Below are 19,254 nucleotides of genomic sequence, written 5' to 3'. Positions count from 1 at the left end.
ATTCAATAAACCATTTACCTTGGGTGTATGACCATAGAAGGTTTTATTCATGTAAACAGAATAACAATTATTCTTTGACTTAAATGAATAATAGTATTGCAATAAACATGATCCAATCATATTATGCTCAACGCAAACACCAAATAACATTTATTTTAGGTTCAACAATAATCCCGAAGGTAAAGGGAGTGTGCGATGGTGATCTTATCAACCTTGGAATCACTTCCAACACACATCGTCACCTCGCCCTCAACTAGTCTCTGTTCAATTTGTAACTCCTGTTTCGAGTTACTAATCATAGCAACTGAACCAGTATCAAATACCCAGGGGCTACTATGAGCACTAGTAAAGTACACATCAATAACATGTATATCATATATACTTTTGTTCACTTTGCCATCCTTCTTATCCGCCAAGTATTTGGGGAAGTTCCGCTTCCAGTGACTATTTCCTTTGTAGTAGAAGCACTCAGTTTCAGTCTTGAGTCTAGCTTTGGGCTTCTTCATGGGAGTGGCAACTTGCTTCCCATTCTTCTTGAAGTTCCCTTTCTTTCCCTTGCCCTTTTACTTGAAACTAGTGGTCTTGTCAACCATCAACACTTGATGCTTTTCTTGATTTCTACCTTCGCCGATTTCAGCATCGCGGAGAGCTAGGGAATCGTTTTCATCATCCCCTGCATATTATAGTTCAGCACAAAGTTCCAGTAACTTGGTGATAGTGACTAGAGAACTCTGTCAATCACTATATTATATGGAAGATTAACTCCCACTTGATTCAATCGATCGTAGTACTCAGACATTCTGAGCACATGCTCACTGGTTGAGCTATTCTCCTCCATCTTGTAGGCAAAATACTTGTCAGAGGTCTCATACCTCTCGACTCAGGCTTGAGTCTAAAATACCAATTTCAGCTCTTGGAACATCTTATATGCTCCTTGGCGTTCGAAACATTTTTAAAGTCCTGATTCTAAGCCGTAAAGCATGGTGCACTAAACTAATTAGACATCATACTGAGCTTGCCAAATGTTCATAATGTCTGCATCTGCTCCTGCAATAGGTTCGTCACCTAGCGGTGGATTAAGGACATAATTCTTCTGTGTAGCAATGAAGATAATCCTTAGATCACGGACCTAGTCCACATCATTGCTACTATCATCCTTCAACTTATTTTTCTCTAGGAACATATCAAAAATAAACGGGGAGCTACATCGCAAGCTATTGATCTACAACATGGATTGCAAATACTATGAGGACTAAGTTTATGATAAATTAAAGTTCAATTAATCATATTACTTAAGAACTCCCACTTAGATAGACATCCCTCCAGTCATCTAAATGGTCACGTGATCCATATCAACTAAACCATGTCCGATCATCACGTGAGATGGAGTAGTTTTCAATGGTGAACATCTCTATGTTGGTCATATCTACTATATGATTCACGTTCGACCTTTCGGTCTCAGTGTTCCGAGGCCATATATGCATATGCTAGGCTCGTCAAGTTTAACCCAATTATTCCGCGTGTGCAAAACTGGCTTGCACCCGTTGTATGTGAACGTAGAGCTTATCACACCCATTCATCACGTGGTGTCTCGGCATGATGAACTATTGCAATGGTGCATACTCAGTGAGAACACTTATACTTTGAAATTTAGTGATGGATCATCTTATAATGCTACCGCTGTACTAAGAAAAATAAGATGCATAAAGGATAAACATCACATGCAATCAAAATATGTGACATGATATGGCCATCATCATCTTGTGCCTTTGATCTCCATCTCCAAAGCACTGTCATGATCTCCATTGTCACCGGCATGACACCATGATCTCCATCATCTTGATCTCTATCAAAGTGTCGTCACATGGTCGTCTCGCCAACTATTGCTATCGCATAGTGATAAAGTAAAGCAATTATATGGCGCTTGCATCTTATGCAATAAAGAGACAACCATAAGGCCCCTGCCAGTTGCCGATAACTTTAACAAAACATGATCATCTCATACAACAATTTATATCTCATCACGTCTTGACCATATCACATCACAACATGCCCTGCAAAAACAAGTTAGACGTCCTCTACTTTGTTGTTGTGAGTTCTACGTGGCTGCTATGGGCTTCAAGCATGAACCGTTTTTACCTACGCATCAAAACCACAATGATTTTTCGTCAAGTGTGCTATTTTAATCTTCAATAAGGACCAACTGTAGTCAAACTTGATTCAACTAAAGTTGGAGAAACAGACACCTGCCAGCCACCTATGTGTGAAGCACGTCGGTAGAACCAGTCTCATGAACGTAGTCATGTAATGTCGGTCTGGGCCACTTCATCCAACAATACTGTCGAATCAAAGTAAGACGTTGGTGGTAAGCCGTATGACTATTATCACCCACAACTCTTTGTGTTCTACTCGTGCATATATACCACTGTTGGGGAACGTAGCATGCAATTTAAAAAAAAAGCCATACGCTCACACAAAATCTATCTTGGAGATTCATAGAAATAAGAGGGGAGAGTGTGTCCACGTACCCTCGTAGACCGAAAGCAAAAGCGTTTTAGTAACACGGTTGATGTAGTTGAACGTCTTCACGATCCAACCGATTCTAGCACCAAATGTAGGGCACCTCCATGTTCAGCACACGTTCAACACGATGATGTCCCTTGAGTTCTTGATCCAGTTGAGGGTGAGGGAGAGTTCTGTCAGCACGATGGTGTGGTGACGGTGATGATGAAGTTACCAGCGCAGGGCTTCGCCTAAGCACTACGACGATATGACCGAGGTGGTAAACTGTGGAGGGGGGCACCGCATATGGCTAAGAGATTGTCTGTTGTGCTTTGGGGTGCCCCCTACCCGCTTATATAAAGGAGGGGGGAGGAGGAGGCCGGCCATAGGGGGGCGCGTGCCATAGGGGAGTCCAACTAGGATTCCCAATCCTAGTTGGAGTCCCCTTCCTTTCCTAGAGAGGGACAGATGGAAGGAGGAGGAAGGGAGAAGGAAAGAGGGGGGCGCCGCCCCCTCCCTAGTCCAATTCGGACAGGCAATGGGGAGGCGCGGCCTCCCTTGTGGCCCTCCTCTCCTTTCCCATAAGGCCCATGAAGGCCCACCACTTCCCTAGGGGGGTTCCGATAACCCCCGTTACTCCGAAACTTATCTAAAACTTCCCGAAACCATTCCGGTGTCCGAATGTAACCTTCCAATATATGAATCTTTACATCTCGACCATTTCGAGACTCCTCGTCATGTCCGTGATCTCATCCGAGACTCCAAACAAACTTCGGTCATCAAATCACATAACTCATAATACAAATCGTTAGCGAACGTTAAGCGTGCAGACCCTACGGGTTCGAGAACTAAGTAGATATGACCGAGACACATCTCTGGTCAATAACCAATAGCGGAACCTGTATGCTCATATTGGCTCCTACATATTCTACAAAGATCTTTATCAGTCAAACCGCATAACAACATATGTTATTCCCTTTGTCATCGGTATGTTACTTGCCCGAGATTCGATCATCGGTATCATCATACCTAGTTCAATCTCTTTACTGGCAAGTCTCTTTACTCATTCTGTAATGCATCATCCCGTAACTAACTCTTTAGTCACATTGCTTGCAGGGCTTGTAGTGATGTGCATTATCGAGAGGGCCTAGAGATACCTCTCCGGTAGTTGGAGTGACAAATCATAATCTTGATCTATGCCAACCCAACAAACACCTTCGGAGACACCTGTAGACCATATTTATAATCACCCAGTTACATTGTGATGTGTGATAGCACACAAGGTGTTCCTCCGGTATTCGGGAGTTGCATAATCTCATAGTCAGAGGAATATGTATAAGTCATGAAGAAAGCAATAGCAATAAAACTTAACGATCATTATGCTAAGCTAACGGATGGGTCTTGTCCATCGCATCATTCTCCTAATGATGTGATCTCGTTCATCAAATGACAACACATGTCTATGGTCAGGAAACTTAACCATCTTTGATTAATGACCTAGGCAAGTAGAGGCATACTAGGGACACTTTGTTTTGTCTATGTATCCACACATGTATCAAGTTTCCGGTTAATACAGTTCTAGCATGAATCATAAACATTTATCAGGATATTAGGAAATATAAATAACAACTTTATTATTGCCTCTAGGGCATATTTCCTTCAGCTTCATGCTGGTGCGGCCTCCTCATGTCATGACTTACCAATTTATGATGAATATGATGATGAGCATGTCAAGTTGCCTAGTTGTGATGTTATGCCCCATAGGATATCATGTGAAAATTGTATTGGTCACATTATGTTTGACAATCCATTAAACTTGTCATATGCTATGAGTGAGATCTCCCATATTGCAACATTCCAATCTCATCATAGTGACTATGCACATGCCATTAAAATAAATCCAATTTGCACATATGGCATAGATGACAAGCGCATGGTTATTGGCATTTGTTTTTCTTGTGATGATATTGATATGCTTCCTTTACATCATTTATCTCATATGCCATGCCATGACCATCTAGCTTCGGACATACATTGTTTGCCATCTTGTCAATTTTCTCCATATGATGTTTCCAATATTGCTCATGGGGATACCCCTATAGTTTCCTCATACATATTACGAGACTTTGATGCATTCCATACTTTGCATGATTCCCATAATTGCGTGCACCTTATGCATTCCATGAATAACAATGCTCTACATGTTTCTCGTGATGCATTAAACAATTTGAGTCTCCATTATGCTATACATAGCAACAAACCTATCATGATGGATGACATGTTTCTATATCATGCATCTCATTTATTTGAGCATTGGTTATTTTGTGCTAACCAACACATGCACGTGCGCATCATAATGGATGATGTGTACATATACCATGCACACACAACTTTTCCTTTCTCTTTGTTTTGTGTAGGTACTCATGAATACTTGCCAACTTCACAATCCCATGAGTTGACAAAACGAGCTCTAGAGAGAAATGATGACTTGAGATACCGTGGATTCTAATTCCCACCACTCCCTCCGCACAATGACTTCCTGCATTTGTTCTACATGGCCCTCACATGATTATGGGTTATTGTCCATTACATATTCTATGCCCACCTTGCCATGTTCACTTCGCATGGCATGCTTATTCTTATACCTTTACCATGCATTTTTGACCCAGCACTAGTACGCATCTGTGCTATACAAACGTTTTTAAACCCTTTTTGCGACGGCATTTGGAACTGCCACCTAGTGAGTAACGGCGATAGGAGGTCCTTCCCACACGACCCAGAAACCATCAGGGATATGCCCTCCTGGCACACACGCTCAGCATAATGAGTTCGTGTGCGACCAGCGAGCGCTCAAATACAGAAATACGTACAGTAGAGCTAAAAAATACAATTATACGGGAGAAATTGTTTTCGGTCGCAAGTACATCTCACACAGTCAGTCCCCGCTAAACGTTTCCATTCGTATGTACATCCCACATAGTCGCTCCAAGGAAAATGTTTCCATTCACAGGTACATCACACACAATTTTTCCCGTTAAATCGCTTGCGGTAGCGTTGCCATTGCACATGATATTAACAATTTTGTCGTTTGCGTTATTGAATGCATCACACACGGTCCATAGAAGAAACTGTATGGCAAAGGTTGTCCATCACACATAGTTTTTATGTGGTAAATGTCTGCGCAAGGTGGCCTAACGCAACCAGTTTTTAAGAGAAAGTCGTGTGTGATTGTTCATTGATCCAACACGGTTTATTCCTAGAAACTGTGTGCGTTGCCTAAGGTCATCGCCCACGGTATTTTTTCAATAACCATTTGCAATAGCAAATCCAATTAGCAGGCTAATTCACCATTAGCAGGCTAATTGCCCTATTATTAATAATCCATTTATTAATCTAATTAACATCCATATTAAGCACATAATATATTTCATTCCCATATTAACAAAGCAGAATTTCATTATTGAAATACATCAGAGTACAACATGATATAGCTTCAGCACTCAGCTACCCCATTACGCAACTGCACCAGCACCAAGCTTCACATGCAACATGTAGAACCTTTCGAAATTAGCATCAGAGATGGTATATAGATAGATGCATCTCATCTGGAAAACTGCTGAAGCGGAAGGCGAATATTGAGCCTTCATTCATGTTGAAGGTCTTTGCAACTTTAGGCTAGTGCCTATGGATGATTGACTGTCCGTCCTTCGTCCTCTTCAGGAACACTTCAATATTGAACCATGGGTGTTGTATGAAAACCTTCCTCGCCTCCCGACCACAGAGGTGGTTTGAGAGGTAATCATCAGTGAACTGCTTTGGAAAGGCCTGAAAACAAGGATGTGCATAAATATCTTCTCTATATTAGAAATGGGGCAAAGGAGTAAAAAAGACAAGGTATAATAGTTAGTACCATCTTGTAGTGAAATGATGTCTTCTTCATTGTGCAGACAAAGATCTTGTTGTTTTTTGTCGCTAATTTCTTTATCCTAACAATCTTTCTGAGTTTCTTGATTTGATTGATATTCATGGACAACTCATTTCCCCATATGCAAAAAGGGTCAAACAGTGGGCCAAAACCTCTAACAGTAGGACCTACATGTGCAAGACCAAATTGTTAAAAACCTAAATATTAGAATGGTTCCTGCAATTGCACAATAATGTGCTATTAAACAACAGACCATGCAGGTGCTAACCTCGGTTGTAAACCTCAGTGTTTCCCATTGTTTCCCTGCAACAAATATACGGTAGTTAGTCACCATGTTAAGTAAGGGTTCGCATGCTATCAGTAAAATATGTTGATGAAAAATAAGCACATTGCATATTCATCAGATTAATTCAAGCCACATGGAAAACCCATTTATCCAAACCAAGCATGATTAAGAACTAGGAAATATAGCACTTGTATATGTTTCTCATGTATTAAGTGCAGCCAAATTCGATTTATTCCTCACATGCACAACAATACAAAATTCTACCCACGACAATTGGATATCGCATTGCAGAATTGAACCAAGCAGTTAACTAAACACCGCAAGAAATGAACCAAACATTAACTGAGCACCACATTGCACAATATAACATACTTCTAATAGAAGATCAGACAGTTGACCAAACAGTTAACTACAGCCAATTGTAGTAATTGTATTTGTTTCTCATGTATTTACTACAGCCAAATTCAATTTATTCCTCACATGGTATACAATAACAGAATGCACCCACAACTATTGAACATTGCATTGCAGAATTGAACCAAATAGTTAACTAAACACCACAACACAAATGAACTAAACGTTAACTGAGCACCACATTGCACAATATATAACCAAACCAAGCATGCTTGACAACTTGGAAATATAGCAATTGTATTCGTTTCTCATGTATTTTGTAAAGATAAATTTGATTTATTTCTCATATGGAATACAATACAAAATTGCAGCCTTAAGAATTGAATATCACATTTGCAGAATTGAACCAAAAAGTTAACTGAAGATGACAACTAATTAACAAAACACTTAATAAGTGAGCACCACACTGCACGACATATAGAACATATACACTAGAGCAACAGATTGCATGGTAAAATTAGATAGCACAAATCACTAGAATTTGTTAAGGAAAGGCAGGAGCCGCACACGCAACGGATAAACTGAGCATGCTTAACCGACGTAGCTAGAAAATGGCAAGGTGCTCCTCCAAGATCTGGGGGTCGGCATGAATGGCAGCCATCGCGACCTCATCCGCGTGTGCGGACACGATTTGCTTCTCCGCTGCCAAATGCCACTACTGCAGGATGCTGCTAACGCGACACTACGATCAGAGACCCTTCGAGAAACTATGTGCGATGCAATAATCACAAACGGTGGTCTATGAAAACTATCAAAAAAGGTGCAAAATGTTTACGATGGAGGATGCATCAAACATGGTTCAGATTTTAGTTGCGTGTGCGATTCAGGCCACATGGTTAACCCGTTCGAACTGTTTGTGATGAGGTAGAACAACAGAAACGGGAAGCCATATCAATGTGTGTGTGATATACGGCATACAGTTTGCTCTGATGAACCGTTTCCTATTAGGGAGTGCAACATAAACGGTTAGCCAGATCAAGGTGTGTGTGATATAGGGCACACGGTTCACTCAAATGAACTGTTTTCGATTAGCGAACGCAACCGAAATAGTTCAACTTAACAAGATGTGTGTGATACGTGGCAAACAGCCGACTCGGATGAACTATTTGCGATGAGAAATTACAGCACAGATGGTTAATACAGTTAGTTCGTGTGCGATTCTGTGTGTACAAAAAACTTTGAAAAATGCAAACTAGTTGCTTGCGGTGGCTAGGAGTATCGCACACGATGCGTCTGTGAGTACTCATGTGTGATGGTTAGTAAGTTACACATATGTTTCCTTATGTTAACACTTGTGTGATAAATAACACATGGCACCAGATACGGTATTCGGGTTGTGTGTGTGCTTCACTTAGTCTTCCCGCGCTCCAGCGAATGCTTCCCGCACTCCACATGGATGAATTGTAAAATCCACGCCTATTCCCTCACCGGTTACCCACCACCAGCTAACGGCTTGCTGCATATAACCCAGGCAGCAATGCACCGCCGTGACACTCTGCGAAGATCTAGTTCCTCACCCATCTACCATTAGTTATTCCAAGCATGCCAGGCAACGACCAAAGCTTCAACGTCGACGCCTACCTGCGTTACATCTTCGGCGAGGAGAACGAGCTAGAGAAGGTCGGGGAGCAAGAGCTTCATCAGCCGGTGGAGGCACCATAGCCCATCGGCAGCGATATCGGCGACATAGTCCTTGGGAGCACAATCGACATATTGCAGAGGAGGTGTGATGAGCAGTTTGCCATCCACCGTGCAAAAGATCCAGAACTGCTCGGCGGCATGATCGACGACCCACCCGAAGAGCCACCATCACTAGTGCTCATCGAGATCCTGATGCCCCGCAAGGAATGGGCAGACGACCTCTGCGATTCAATCAAGATAAAGGCAGCCTACAGCTTCATCATTGCCCGCGGAGACTATGTCAACCTCGATCCCGATGATGTGGTGGCCAGGCTCGAACGCATCCTTGGCGGAGTTGATGTCCCCAATGAAGTAGAACATCACCAACGTGATATCTTGAGGATGCAGGTGATCGATAGAATTTTCTACCAGGCCAGAGACATGGAAATGGAGCGGTTCCGCGGAGTTGTCATGCGCGCGATTGCACGTTGTCAAGCTCTTTTGGAAGAGGCCCAACATCCCCAAGAGCCTCCCAGCGCCAGCAGCTCCATAGGCGGAGGCGGGTCGGGGCACTCGGAGTGAACAACCATAAGGGTGCTATGCTGATCATGGAGTCTGAGAAGACCATCGTCGGAAGGCCACCAGCTCAGCCTTTTAGCTTATATTTTATTATAATTATATGCATATGTAGGTCGTGAGTGTTCCGGGCCTTGCTGCATTTGGAATTTTAAATTATCCTGAATACGTAAGACAATTATTAAGAATTATTAACAGTTGCCATTGTAACTTTGCCTCAACGGCGAGCAAAGCGCGCGTAGGGACGCCAGAGCGGAGCACGCCGCGGCCACCTCAACGGCGAGCAACCACATGGTCAACCTTCTGCCATCAATAAATTTTGACCTTGTTTCTCGTCACATTGCTGATTACAACGCAATAAGTAGTTGCAAATATGTTCACACCTATCAAACTAGTATGTGTTCACACTTAGCACCGGGCTATAAAAACTACCCACTCGAAAATTACTTCACAGTTCCTCTCCTCATCACCCACAAAACTATTTTTCTCTATCAAGTCATTCCGCCATGACCGGTAGGAGGAGTTTAGGGTGGACATATAACCAGGCAGCAAAGACCAAGGCCGCGGAAGCACTAGAGAGGTCCCGCCGTGAAGCCATAGCCGTAGCAGAGATGTCCGAGCACGCCGCGGAGCCCTCGAACGAGCTCTCATGGGCATGTGAGGGCTCTCACAAGTGCATTCGCAGCGTCGGCCATCGCGAGCCGGAGTTCCTGAAGTCCTTCGCCGGCGACGATGACATTCTCACTGGCGTCACTATGCAGTAGGAGCTGGTCGACGGCTTGATGAAGCTGCTCAAGATCAGCGATGCCTAGGTTGACAAGGCAACCGGCCTCGTCGAGCAACTCATGGATGACAATGCGAAGCTCCTCAAGTTGGTCGCCAAGAAGGAGGAGGAGGCCGCCGGCTAGAAGATGCTGCATGAGCAGAGCAGTGCCTCAGAGATGACGTTGAAAGTGGTCGCCGAGGAACTGATGGGTGGCTTGCGTAAGCTCCAGATCGAGCACGAGCAGGAGGTGGAGGAATATGTGGCTGCTTTCAAGCAAAGTCGTGAGGAATTGAAGAAGGAGCTGGAGGATTTCGTCGCCCGGTGATCCATCGACGAGTAGAGATAGTAGCGACCCAGATCGTTGTTTGCAATTTCCTTCTTCTCTTGCCCCCGTGTCTTCCGGGCTTTGGCGCATGTGGCATTTTAAATTATCCGGAATATGTAAGACAATTATTATGTGCGCCATTGTAAATTTGTCATCATATTATTCGTTGACATTTTATTTGTGGTCGTATTATCCGTTGCCCTATGTGGCAATTTAAATTAGGGAAGAATACTAGTTGAAAACACGAACAAAGCAAATGTTGCCATGGGATCACAAGCAAACACCCTCCATCCAGGTGCGTTAATTAACCCATTAATGGAGAAGTTGTGAGCGAGGCGGGCGGTGGCTGGTGCATGGAGGTCAAAGAGCTCGCTTCCCGGTGAGCATGGGCGGCCTTGCTGCTCGCACGTCTCCCGCCAAGCCTGTGAGGTGGACGGGATGCACGTGTCCCGTCGAGCTTGCGCGGCGGACTGCTCGCACGCGTCTCGTCGAAGCTGCACGGCGGACTTCTCGCGCTCGTCCCATCTAATCAAACAGCTGCATGAAGGCCACCCAGTATGGTTAAATTTCGACACGGTAAATATAATACAACCCTTGCGATATTGACGTGTCAGCTTTTTGTTTCAAAAAGGACTTCGTTGGCTACTAATGTGTGCGCCTCTTCTGAAACTGGACAATTTTTTTACCACGACATATATGTGCCATGTCATGAAACCATGCCAAGTTTCATGTTTTCTGGGTGACTTTTTTATTTACTGGGATTTAAAAACCGAGATTCTCATTGTTTCAGGACGACGACAAGTTTGTAATTCATTCTCATTCCTTAAACGAGACCTAGACATGCACCCAATGACACATGTATGATTTCCCACCCATTTTGCTTCACTTGAGCATGTGGTTGTAGTTCAAATTTGAATTATGGACTACATTAAATGCATAGAAAACTTAGTAATTAGTAATATATATACAATGGCCAAACGAACCCTGAACAGTTTCAAATTTTAGCCCGACACTCCTGTTATTCTATGTTGCCTGTAGAAAACAAAGTTCAAGGCGAGAAGAGGCATCGATTATCGTTTCGCCCACAAAGGGGCATGTTTCCCTACCGGAACCACGAGGGTTACGACAGGCTCCAGTTTGTAAAAGGCTTGTAATATATCTTCGCCCAAATTGGACAATTATATGTACCATGTAGTGACACCATGCCAAATTTCATGATTTCCTGGTGAGTTTTGGATTTACAGACATTTAAAAACCGAGATTCGCAATGTTTGTGGCCAGGCCAGGACGGCGAGACGGTTGAATTCATTCCCATTCATTCCATGGGACCTAAACATGCACCGCAAGGAAACATGTATGTTTTTTCTAGCCATTTTGGTGCACTGGAGCATGTATTTGTAGTTCGGATTTGAATGATGGACATTAAATGCCTAGAAAACTCAATTAATGAATATAAAAGGTCAAATGAACCCTGAATAATTTCAAAGTTCAGCGTGAATCTCCAGTTGTTCCGTGTCGCGTGTAGTAGAAAATATGATGCTAGAAGAGGGAGTGATTATCGTTTGTCCCACAAGGGGACACATTTCCCTATCGAAACCACGAGGGTTTGTAATAAAGCTTGGCCCAAATTGGCAATGTTTTTACCACGACATATATGTGCCATGACATGACAGCCGTGCCACCTTTGATGACTTTCTGGTGAGTTTAGGATTTACGGGGAGTTAAAAACCGAGATTCGAAATGTTTGAGGAAGAGCCAGGACACCGGTATGGTTGTAATTCATTCCCATTCATGGCATGAGATCTAAACATGGACCCAAGGACACATGTATAATTTTTCTAGCCATTTTGCTGAACTGGAGCATGTATTTGTTGTTCAGATTTGAATTATGGACATTAAATGCCTAGGAAACTCAATTAGTGTATAAAAAGGCCAAACGAATCCTGAATAATTTTGAATTTCAGCACTGATATCATGTGGTTCCATGTTTCCCGTGGAAGAAAATACAAGGCGAAAAGAGGCGGTGATTACGTTTCGCCCACAAGGGGAACACGTTTCCCTATCAGAACCATGAGGATTCTTTGAGAGAAGCTCCAGTTTTTGTAAGAGGTTTGTAATAAAGCTTGGCCCAAATTGGACAATGATTTTACCACGACATATATGTGCCATGACATGACACCATGCCACCTTTGATGACTTTCTGGTGAGTTTAGGATTTATGGGGACTTAAACACTAAGATTTGAAATGTTTGAGTATGAGCCATGACACCAGTACGGTTGTAATTCGTTCCCATTCCTGGCATGGGACCTAAAAATGCACCCAAGGACACATGTATAATTTTTATAGCCATTTTGGTGAACGGGAGCATTCATTTGTAGTTCAGATTTGAATTATGGACATTAAATATCTAGGAAACTCAATTAGTGTATAAAAAGGCCAAACGAACCCTAAATAATTTTAAATTTCAGCATGGATATCCTGTCGTTCCATGTTGCCCGTAGAAGAAAATACAAGGTGAAAAGAGGCAGTGATTACGTTTCGCCCACAAGGGGAATACCTTTCCCTATCGGAACCACGGGGCTTCTTTGAGAGAAGCTCCGGTTTGTAAGAGGCTTATAATAAAACATGCGCCACAATGGACGAAAAAAATTCCTCGACATATAAGTGCGATGTCATGACACCATGGCAGGTTTCACGATTTTTAGCATAGTTTTGGATTTACGGGGATTTAAAAACCGAGATTCTTCTGACGAAATGTTTTCAAATAGCACACGGTTCACTCACGAAAGTCGATAGTAAATGAAAACTTCGTGGAAACCATATTTTAAAGTTTCATAAAAATCTGAAAAAATGTGGGTTGTTAAGAAGGTGATGTTTTATTGCAACACAAAATTTCAAGTTGAAAAACATTGCAAGATGTGAACTATGAAAAAGACAAAGTCCGCCCTGAATAGTGACATTACTATTCGGCACTATTCAACATTGATTTTGTCTTTTTCATAGCTCACATCTCTTAATGTGTTTCAACTTGAAATTTTGTGTGCTGTTCTCGTGGTTTTCACCGGTTTCCACCGAATGTTGGTTTCCGTATGCACTACAAAAAAAAGACACATCTGTGACATTTTGGGCCAAACGAAAAAAAATTATGTCATACTTATGACACTTCTATGACGATAATTGTGACAAAACCCGATATCATCATAGATGTGGTGCGGTCCTACTTTTATGAAAAAAATCATGACAGAAAATGGGCTTCTCGTCCTGGGCGGGCCAGAGACGTAGCTGCATGACATTCTTTGAGCCGTCCATGACGGAAAAAACCGTGGTAGAAGCGAGGGCAAGGAAAATACTGGGGTGTTCTCGGTTACGGTGGGTGGTCGGGGCCGAGCGTTGCACGTTTCTCTTGTACACGCACACGCATGGGTGCGAGGCATTGGGCTCTAGCTGAACCCGAGCGAGGCGTTGGGCTCAAACTGAACACGAGCGATTGCACTGCAGGCTACGCGTTACTGAACCCGAGCGACCGATCGATGGCTGTTAACTGAACCCGATCGAGCGATTCCTTCTCTACTGCTGCTAACTGAAGCCGATCGATGCTGCCTCTGGATGAAAATGAGCGTGCTAGGGGATTTGGATGAACAGTTCCCGAAGGGGGTGGATGAACAGGACCACGTGGTGTTGCCTCTCGATGAACAGGACCCCGATCGATCGAGCCGGTTGGGGCTGGATGAACAGGACCCCGTGTAGGGAAGGATGAACAGGACCACCCCGTGGAGGGCAGGATGAACGGTAGATGGTGGAGGGCTGGATGAACAGTAGCCCGTGGAGGGGTGGTTGAACAGGAGCTCGTGGAGAGGGCTGGTTGAACAGTAGCCAGTGGAGTAGCGCGCGGTGGAGGCTGGATGAACACGAGCCCGTGGATGAACAGTCGCATGTGGAGGCTGGAGGAGGTCGATGGTGGATGAACAGTAGCCCGTGGAGGCTGGAGGGGGTTGACGGTGGAGATGAACAGTATCCCGTGGAGTCATGTTTTGCGGTACGCCACAACCCTCCCGATGAACAGGACCCCCGTTTCGACCGTAGCGCTCCAACACAAGTATGTTTCCTCCATTTTGCGGTACGCCACGCCCCTCCCGATCAACAGGACCCCTGTTTCGACCGTAGGAGGTCCGTTTCCTCCGTTTTGCGATACGCCAGACCCCTCCCGATGAACAGGATCCTGTTTTGAACGCGGCCGATCGAACACAAGGCCGTTTCCTCCGTTCTGCGGTACGCCAGGCCTCGTTTCCATCGGCTATTCCATCCAAGCCCTCCTGATGAACACGATGACATATTTTGTTCCGACCCAGCCGGTTGGCTCCCCATGAACACGACGATGACACTGTTTCTCTATTCTGACCCAGCCATGTACACGAGCACTGGTCGTACGTACGCGCGAGTAGGCGTTCTAGACCCCGCCCGTATGTACGTACGTGGCTGTATTTACTTTCTTGCACCCTGACCGTTGTACGTACGTGTACATGCTACGTGCGCGCCTCTGCTACGACACATGCGCGCCTCTACATTGACCAGTATGTACGTACACGTTCGCGACCAGAATGACAACGCTACATACGCTTCGACAAGGTGGGTCCCAACTGTCAGGCACTTCCTTGCGCGCGAAGATGTAGCTGGTGGGTCCCAGCAGTCAGGGGGCGAATCGTTTTTTTGCCCGAACGCACTTCCTTGCATGCGAAGATGTAGCTGGTGGGTCCCAGCAGTCAGGGGGAAACGTTTTTTTCGTGAAATATGGTGGCCCGTCCGGTGGGTCCCCGCTATCACGTAGAGGAATATTTATTTTGCGCGTAATAAGGAGGCACTTCCTTGCTGCGGCCATGGACCCAGCTATCAGCCTCTACACGTACAGTCCACGTCCGATGGAAGCCATTCCTTGACCACGTTGACCACGCCGCGCCGAGAGCACAAGGGCGGTGGACGACGGCGAGGCCTAGGAAGGGGACGATGCGGTGCCAGGGTAGACGCGGCAGTGGATGCCCGCGCGTAGAGGAGTATGAGGGTTCACTGGTTCGCTACGGTGTGAGGTTGTTGTCGCCGCAGAATAACAGGGCGTGTGGGTGAGTAGAGGGATGGCCTGGCCAGCGGTGGGAGTAGTAGGGGGCGGTGAGGCCTCCGCTGCATCGCAGCCGGCCACGGGAGGCAGGAGCACGAGGCATGATCGGCGCTGGTTTGGGCCGCTGGAGCAAGAAGACCAGAGGTTGAAGAAGCACTACGGCCGTTGGATGGACATTGTATGGTCAGTGGAGCTAGAACATGCATATTGACTAAGTTGACAAAGCCCTCCGTCCCCGTCAACTTAGTAGGCCCACAAGTCAGGCTGCCACTATACTGGGTCCCAGCTAGCAGGGGGAGTATTCATTTTTTTGTGCGTAATAAGGAGGCACTTCCTTGCGTGCGAAGATATAGCTGGTGGGTCCAAGCTATCAGCGGCGGTAACATTTTTTCGCGAAATACAGAGGCCCTTTCGGTGGGTCCTAGATGTCAGGTGGAGGAATCAATATTTTGCGCGTAATAAGGAGGCATTTCCTTGCGTGTGGCCGTGGACCTAGCTGTCAGCCTCTCCATGTATAGTCCACTTCAGATGCATGTCGGTCGTTGACCACGTTGACCAGGCCGCACCAAGAGCACCAGGGCGGTGGACGACGGTGAGGCCTAGGAAGGGAACTACACGGAGGCAGGGAAGACTCGGCAGTTGTTTCCCACGCGGAGGGGAGTACGACTATACGAGGGTTTACTGGTTCGTCTGCCATCGCCGGAGAATAAAAGCAGGTGTGGATGAGTAGAGGGATGGATAGGCCAGCGATGGGAGTACGATGGGCCGGTGAGGCCTGTGTGGTAGCACAGCCGGCCGTGGGGAGGAGGGAGTAGGCAGTCCCACCGGCACTTGTTTGAGCAGTTGGAGCGGGAAGAGCAGAGATTGAAGAAGCACGATGGCTGTTGGCTGGACATCCAACAGTCACTGCTTGTGTGTCAACCTTCTTTTTAGGAAAGCCTCAAATCTGTGGAAAACATCATACAGCCCATCTGCCATTATTTCTAATAATTTACATCCTGTTTGCTAATTCTTAAGGTATTTTTGGAGCCCATATTCTTTTGATTAGCATTACAGCCCATATTGTGGCCACGGTTAAAAAATTATACGGAATTTTGCATATTTCGGTGCGGTCCAAACTGTTTTTAATCCCGAAATTTCGAGTCACATTCAAACTGATTTTAAAAATAAATGTATATCAATATAAAATCCAACAAGTTGTCCACGCATAAAAATCAATGTAATTTAAAATCTCGAAATGAAAAAAAAAGAAATTGGAAACTAATTGCTGGTTTGATGTGTTTTAAAAATGTACATCTCATTTCTCATTACTGATAGGCCATTTTCTCGGCCAGCCGAATGAAGCTCTCCTCGTCTTGAAAGATTTGCAGCCCAACAGGCCTGACAAAGGGACTTACTTGGCAAATCACAAAAAACTGGGCTGTGGCCATGGACCCAGCTGTCAGCCTCACCACGTACAGTACTCTTCCGATGGAATTCGGTCCTTGACCACATTGACCACGCCGCGCCGAGAGCACCAAGGCGATGGACGATGGCGAGGCCTAGGAAGGGGACGACCCGGAGCCGGGGAAGACGCGGCAGTGGATGCCCACGCGAAGAGGAGTACGAGGGTTCACTGGTTCAGCTGCGGTGTGAGGCTGCCGTCGCCGCAGAATAACAGGGGGTGTGGGTGAGTGAAGGGATGGCCTGACCAGCGGTGGGAGTAGTATGGGGGCGGTGAGGCCTCCGCTGCAGCACAGCCGGTCACGGGAGGCAGGAGCAGGCGGCACGACCGGCGCTGCTTTGGGCGGCTGGAGCAAGAAGACCAGAGGTTGAAGAAGCACTAAGGTCGTTGGATGGACATCGTACGGTCACTGGAGCTAGAATCGTTCATATTGACTAACTTGACAAAGCCCTCCATCCTCGTCAACTTAGTAGGCCCACAAGTCAGCCTCCCACTCCGGTGGGTCCCATCTGGCAGAGATATTCATTTTTTGTGCGCAATAAGGAGGTACTTCCTTGCGTGCAAAGATATAGTTGGTGGGTCCGACCTGTCAGCGGAGGGAACATTTTTTCGCGAAATACAGAGGCCCTTCCGGTGGGTCCCAGATGTGAGGTGGAGGAATCATTATTTTGCGCGTAATAAGGAGGCATTTCCTTGTGTGCGGCTGTGGACCTAGCTATCAGCCTTTCCATGTACAGTCCACTTCCGATGGATGTCATTGGTTGACCACGTTTAGCACGCCGCGCCGAGAGCACCAGGGTGGTGGATGACAGCGAGGCCTACGAAGGGAACGACTCGGAGCCGGGGAAGACACGGCAGTGGCTGCCCACGCGGTGGAGAGTACGAGGGTTGACTGGTTCGGCTGCCGTCGCCGGAAAATAACAGGAGGTGTGGGTGAGTAGAGGGATAGACAGGCCAGGGATGCGAGTATATGATGGGGCCATGAGGCCTGCCCGGCAGCACAACCGGCCACGGGAGGCGGGAGCAGGCGGTTCAGATGGCGCTAGTTTGGGTGGCTGGGGCAGGAAGATCAAAGACTGAAGAAGCACGATTCCTGTTAGATTGACATCTAACGGTCTAATGCTGGTAGAGTCAATTGTTGACTAAGTTTCTTTTTTGATAAACCTTGTGTACACATGAACTTAGTAGGCCCACAAGTCAGCCTTCCAAATCTATGGCAGACAACATAGAGCCCATTTGTTATTTTTTCACAATTTGCAGCCCATTTGCTAATTCTTAAGTAATTTATTACAGCCCATTTTCTGCCTAGGACCATGGTCAAAAAGTTCAACCTTATTTTGCATATTTCGGTGGAGTCCGAACTTTTGTAATCCCGAAATGATAAACATTTTTTAAGAACTTATTGATTTGCCAAAAAAATCGTTTTGTTTTCGTAAGCAAATAAGACGTGGGACAATTGAGTTGGTTTAAGGGAAAACCAGTGGTAAAAATATCAGCGCTAGGAGGGAAAACAACAACAAAAATAAGGATGTAAATAGGAAAAGTGAATTTTATGCATTTTCAATATAATGATATGTGTATATGAACTAGTAAAACTATAGGTAGAGATTAGAAAACGAATGTAGGACATGCGTTTCAAGAGGAAAATAGAACTGGTCTATGTGTTTGATTCAGTAAAAAAAGTGCCTGTGAATGTTGTAAGACAAAATATAACTAAAAACAAAACCAAGCCTGGGCAGTCTACAGCCTAGTTGAAACTTGCTCGACTTGAGAAAACAATATACGTGCTCTATAAACGAGACAATTCTGCAAGTACAGACTGATAACTGGGATGCAGCAGGGATATTGTTTTTTCATCGTGATAATAAGAGCATACACTTGTTTCGAAAAAATGGAGAACTGGGAATTCAAACGACAAGTGCTTATGCTACCCATCAAATAAAAATCAGGTGCCTAAAAATTCGTTTCGAAACAAATGATTCAACTTTATATCCATGTCAACCCTCGGCTTGATGGTTGGATGCAAATGCCAAGTTCATACCTAAAGATCGTTAACAACAATACCAACTTGCGGACGACAAGGTAGTACAAGTACCAATACCAAACTAACTTATAATCTTCTTAGTCCTTGCCCTAGTGTTCGTCTGGTAGAAAATCTTGCAGAGGACCAGCTCCCGCTCCTTCTCTTGCTCCAGGTCCCTGAGGTGGTACTGGTGCATCACCCAGCTGGTCCTCTGCTGGTCGAAGTTCTTGTTGGTGTGCAGCACCAGAACCTTTTTGCTGCT

The sequence above is a fragment of the Triticum urartu genome, chromosome 3A (assembly GCF_056163025.1).
Source record: "Triticum urartu cultivar PI428250 chromosome 3A, HENAU_Tu73, whole genome shotgun sequence".
NCBI lineage: Eukaryota > Viridiplantae > Streptophyta > Magnoliopsida > Poales > Poaceae > Triticum > Triticum urartu.
The sequence above is the reverse complement of the archived record's forward strand: the minus strand, read 5'-3'. Positions refer to the sequence as shown.